The sequence below is a fragment of the Gavialis gangeticus genome, unplaced genomic scaffold (assembly GCF_001723915.1).
Source record: "Gavialis gangeticus isolate Ggan-Ray unplaced genomic scaffold, GavGan_comp1, whole genome shotgun sequence".
NCBI lineage: Eukaryota > Metazoa > Chordata > Crocodylia > Gavialidae > Gavialis > Gavialis gangeticus.
This window is the reverse complement of record NW_017729001.1, coordinates 25253665-25259985: the sequence shown is the minus strand read 5'-3', so window position 1 is coordinate 25259985 and position 6321 is coordinate 25253665.

Below are 6321 nucleotides of genomic sequence, written 5' to 3'. Positions count from 1 at the left end.
AATGTGCAAAAAAAAAAAAAAAAAAGTCCATTTCATTAATGGTTGTGCTTTTGTATATTCTGCGACTTCTAATTCCCATTTAGAACGTGTTTACTGTAGCTGCTGTTGGGAAGAGCTCCCAGTCCTAGAAATGCTTTTTAGTTTTCTCTTAGTCTCGTGTTCCTTAAGTTTTACATGTTGTATTTGTCCCTATAAGGAACTGCTCTAGAGCGTTTTGCTTTCTAGTGTTAACACTGTTTATTGAGAATATAACCATATGGCAACTTAATTGGAAAACTGAGTTGTGAGGACTGTCCATCAGAGGGAGAGATCTACAATAACACTTAGGCAGACAAGGTTCCTTGGGTAGATGTGGTATCTATTAGTAGACCAACTCAATGGAAAAAGCATTCTTTACAAATTTTTGGGCACAAACACCCATCTTCAGACATAGGGAGAGTCTGCCAGTGTTTGTGTGATCTCTTGGGTGGAGTAGAAGCTTAAGCCAGCATGCAAAATGCAGGTCTGTGAAAATGCAAATGCATGGCAGGGAAGATCAGAGGGGACAGGAGTTAATGGGTGCTAAACAGATCCCTGCGGGGCACACAAAAGAGGGGATGGTTGACCAGTGATAAAACGTAGCTGATAAAATGTAGAGAGGTTACCTGGGGTTATCGGATGGCAGGCAGCTTATAATGTGCCATGAATCCAATGTCTATATATAGTCCATGATTTTTTTGTATGCAGTAGGTTTATGAAGTGAAGTTTGTAGGCTCATCTACAAAAGATGTTTTGTAAATTCCCTTTGAGGATTAGAATTTAGAGATTGGAGAGAGAGTGGTTGTCTTATGAGAAATGTGCACCCACAGGTAATTGGGTATTTTTGCTTTTGATAGATTTTTGGTGTGTGTTCACTCTGGTATGCAGTTGTTTGGTTTTTCCTCCGTAGTTTCCATCAGGGCATTTAGATGAGAGATATTACATTTCTGGAGGTGCAGGTGTAGGATCCGGGAATGGTGATAGTTCTCTTGTGGCGCATAGTTATTGCGCCAGTGGTGGAGACATGTTGGTAGGTTTTACGTATGGACTAGGGATAGACATTCAAAAAAGCCCAAGCCTGAATTGATTCGAACTTTGCAGGTTAGTCTAACCTGGTTAGGCTAAATCAGTTTTGTAACTGTACAGACATCCCAGAAATACAGGCACATGCCTGCAGGGGTTCAGGCTAGAAGCTGGGGAGCACTAGAGCAGCCCTCCCTTCCCTTCCACAGTGCTGAGCTGAGGGGAGGGCATGGCCAGGGCCTGGCAGGACCTCTGATTAGCCCAACAGGGAATTGATAACAGTGCCTGTTGATTCTACCAGTTGATTTAGCATGGACCATAGCCAGCATGTGGTCTGCTAGTTAAAACACAAACACCTCCTCAGCAAGGCAGAGGGGAGCGGGGGAGTTCCTGCTTAGCAGGGAGTAGTGAGGGGGAGGGGAGGAAGCAGCCTTGAAGTCTCTGGAGCTGCAGGCAGGGAGCAGAGGGGAGGGGCCAGCCCTGCTGTGGAGCAGAGAGCCCCAGAGAGCATGCTGGGATGCTGGGGCAGTTGGATTTATCTTAAATCAGCAAGGGGTCTGGGACAGACATTGCATCAAACCTGTTTGAGCCATTTTTTGGTTAAGTCTGATATTACATTCAACCTGGTTTATCTCAAAACAGTTTCAGCCATTTTCAAACTGGTTTATGTGCACTGAACATCTGTTCTGTTACAGGTTTAAAGCCTTTTCTTATCACTTAAACCACTTTAAGTGTAATGTCTGTCCCTAGCCTTCTTGTCCCAACACGGTCCTACTAACATTAACACTTAGTTCTTCTGCAACCTGTATTACTTCCATGCTCTGCCAGTCTGCCTGTTTGTTACCAAATGAGTGTTGGGTCCTGACAGGTCTGCAGGTTGTACATCTAAACTATATCACAGATATAGTTTCAGAGCTTGATCTTGCAGCAACTGACCACTGATGGGAAGAGCCCTGAAATAGTGGGTATACTAAAAGCTGTTCGAGTTGGTATAGAAGCAGTATAGCTGTGTTAAGCATATGTCTCAAATAAGGCTAAGTACTTCCTGAATGAGAGAGCCTTCTGGAATTCGGCTCCAAGCCTGGTAATAAATGGTTGCAGGACTGGGACCTTATGTTCCATGACAAATCTTTTACACAAATTATGTCCCCAAATGCTTTGCAAGGTCAGAGGGATATCATTTGATTAAAAAGCAAATTATGTATAGCTAATAACACCTCAGAGTACTAACGTTGTTTAAAATTTCAAATTTCTACTTTATTTTTCATTACCTGTTCCTGTTTACTGTTTGTTTCTCTCAGCATGGACAGCAGGGTGTGGACAAATGTACATTTTAGTTTAAAAGGAACGAGTGTCCTACTGCTCAGGAGTATGGATCAGGTCTCAAGATGCAACTGTTGCATCTGCATGATCCTGTAGCCGTTCAAGTGAGCTACATTGCAGTGTCCCTGAATGAAGCAGGTTCAAATTGGAGCAGTTAGGCTACACTTGTACATACCCTTTGATCTAGATGCAGTAGTTACTGATGTCTGTACCCTCTTTACTTTACTTATAATCATTTTCACATTCAGGTTTTTCCTAAAGAGTTGCAAAAGTACAAAGGAATAAATACATTTTCTGAGGTGAAAAACAGTTTCCTATGTCTTAAAGTGAAATAAGAAAAAATATCCATTATAAGAATATCCATTAAAAATACCCATTTTTAATCCAATTTGACAATGTAGTATGTCCTAAAAATTTCGGGCTGCATTTCCTGTTTTTGTAAGTATGTAATGCTTTAATTGTTAGAATTAAAATATTTGATACGTGACATGAACAGAACTGGAGAGGAGTTAAGAATGATAGGAAATGAGAGACAGTGGACCTGATTCTCATTTGACAGCAGTTTGATTATATTGTCTCCAATTAAATCGCTCCTGAAATAAACCTATGTAGCATCAATGGATTCCGCGAGGTTGTGAGCATCCTCTGCTCACACTGCACTCCAGGAATGGAAAGAGCTGGCAGGAAGGCTCAGACCAGAGCTTTGTTGTAAAAAGAGATTTGGAAATACGTTAGGGCATTGCGACAAACCACAGTGGTGGCTGCACACCTGAGATGAGAAACTACCTCGGAGAATTTGTGTCACATACTGTGCTAGCGTATGGTCTCCCAACTGGAACAGAAGCTGCGCGTCTATCTGGAGTGTGCACTTACCCAGCCTAAATGTAAACAGTGCTCACTAACTACAGGGACAGCCAATCCTAAGCCTTCTGCACCTAGTTACGCAGATGCCTTATGCCTCTAATAGCTTCATTGAAATCGACAGGACCGAGACCGTTCAGGGCCAGGATTAGAAGCCTACAGCTGCTTGTCAGTTTCACCTATTTCGGAGTTAAATTGAGTGGAGTTATATTAGAAAGCAGACAGTGGGGCTAAAGCATTCCTATATACTTACGGTTTTATGCACTTAACCAAAAGGCGGATAACCAGGGTTTGTAATATAAGCAATAAGCAAAAAAAAACGGGGACTGGAATCATGTTGTGCAGTTACACAAACGATGAACCTATTCACCATGCCTGTAAGTGGAGCATACTGTATATAAAACTCCTTCCCGCCACTAGTTTTTTTGTTTTGTTTTGTTTTGTTTCTTTCTGCTGCATATATTTTAGACATTGCCAAAGAAGTACTTCTCAAAGGCAGCTTCTGGAGAGTTTGAGAGGGAGCAAATTCTTTCTATCTGCCTTTTGTAGAATTAATTTACAGATTAAGGAGTTTGATCCACTCGGATGGGGGTTGGAGACTGAAATGTGTGGCACCCATGCAGGGTTTATACAGAGCAGCCAAAGCCAAGAATGCCTTATTTCACTAAGCCACCGCATGGCTTCCTTCTCTGTTCTCAGGGAAATGAAGAAGAAAGAAGACAACTGCAGCTGATTAATCATCAGGAAACAGTAATCACTAGCAGAGTGTTTGGGATCATTATTCAAGGACTTTTAGACAGAAATAAACCAGAGAACTACAACAGTAGCTTTATCTAATTATTTTCCTGTGCTCAGTGCTACCTCTTGTATTGCGCAAACCATTTCTCTTCTTCCAATTTATAGTCGATGATCTCCGGAGCACAGATTCGACACATCCAGAACAGTTTTTTCTAGACGGTACCCTGATGATGAGAGCATATTTACCTCTTCAGAAGAGGCTATTTATTGTGTTGTTCATTCAGTCGCTGAAATTACAGATACTTTTTATGATGCGCTTTAAGTCGTTTATACAGCAACGTGAAAAATATTTTGAGTTTGTGTTGCATCCTTGCTCGGGTGACGCCTCTCACCTGGTCTGGGTGAGAGTCGTTACCTGAGCTAGGATGCAAACTTAGAAAATTTTGGATCCTTGCCTAGGTAAGAGGCAAGGCTTTTCGCTGGTGAGATATTTTATCAGAACAACTGTCTAGTTGGGATAAAGTTCAAGCAAGCTTTCGAATACAAGGCATTCTTCTTCAGGTGACCTTGTATTTGAGAGCGTGTCTAACAGTGACCTGAAGAAAAAATGCCTTGTGTCCAAAACCTTGTCTAAGTTCATCCAAACTATACAGGTGTTCTGATAAAAGAAATAAGACACAACATCCTCGTCTCTCTCGATTCTTAAACCATCATGACTACCACATTGCTTTAGCACTGCCATCCTGGCTGGCTTAAGCTGGCATATCACCAGAGAAACTGAAGCTGAGGGCTTACACCAGGTGAGAGGCTAGCCCTTGGATTTTCTTTTCTTCTCTGTGGATATAATGCAGTGAGAGTCAAGACAACCCTTTTTAATCTGTGGAGAATGTCGACACTAATCAGGCACTAAAGAGGCACCATGCAGAGGCTGAGAGCTAAAATCCTAAGGATGAAATCAAGTAATTGCTTTATCTCTTCCTTTTCAGACTTCCGGGGGTATTCTTAAAGGCAAAGCTTAAAGTAGATGAATGAACGTAGCCATGGAGCTTGATGTGTGAATGGCCATGTAATACCTCCACTGGAAATGACAGCAAATGGGTGAAATATAATATACCTTATCTGGGCTTAACACTGTATGACACCAGTGCTGAGGCAACAGTGCAGTGCTCTCCAATTTGCTGAGATCCGTAATGCATCAAAATAATTGGGGCAGTTGGCACAGCTCTAGTGCAGTGGTTCTCAACCTCTTTAGACTCAGGCCACCCTTCAGAAAATGCTAGCACTTAGCTTTCACGCTTTTTCACTACAGAAAAATAATAGAGCAATTCTCTGGTTGCAAAGAACTCAGAAGAGCCACAGCAAGTCAGCGGGTTTTTGAAGCTATGATTCCTGTTTGAAATTTCCGAGTTTACCTTGTGAATCATGTTTAAGTGTCTGCCCTTATAATAGTGCTAATATTGCGTGGCACCCTGCAGCATCCTTGAAAGGATCTCATGCCATCTTAAAGAAAATATTCTAAAGCCTGGAAAAACTGGTGGTTTTTCCCCCCTGTGTGTCTTGCTTTGAGGATGAAAAGGGACATCTTGACCACATCTAGCGCTCTAGAATGGTCTACCCATATTCCGCTAGAATAAAAAGATATGCAGTGTCACTGGGTGCTTTTGTTCATTTTTGTACAGCACTTTGCACAATTGGGCTCTGATCTCCGAGTTGAGCTCCTAACTGCTAGAACAAAACCAAGAATAAAATAATGATGATCAAGCACCTTATTAAGATGCTGACAAGAGCTAATGCTTTTTCAGTATGCATCAGGCCTGGGTTAAGCAAAGTGCATTCACATGCTCAAGATCAATGGGAGGCATGGCAAAACAAAATTTGATTTGAAAATTGCCAGTGGTGGAATATCTGTTGCAGGCCTCACTAGGTTGGTCCAGTGCCTAATTATTAGTTTCCTTCCCTCTTCGGGAGCCTCCTGGTGGAGTCCTGACAAATCTCAGTAATATAGGAAGTCTGTCTAGTATCTCTTCTCCTATTAGTATATTTTATGTTCAGGGACTTACCGAATTCATGGTGGAAGTGGAGTGTGCTGTGGCTTCTTTAATCTCGCAGGTTCCCCTGCCCCGCCCCTCCCCACTGGTTGGTGGAGGGGCTTTGCTTGCAGCTCGCTGCTGATCAGTGGGGAGGCAAAAACCGCGATTCTAAATATGCCGCTCTTTTTGCCTCCTACCGTTGATTGGCTGAGGGGCACCTGTTTGCAGCTGACTGGCGGAGAGGCAAAAATGGTGCCATGTTTAAAAACATGGTTTGAGCTTCCCTGCTGATGAGGAGAGAGCAGCAGGGTCCTCCGCTAATCATTAG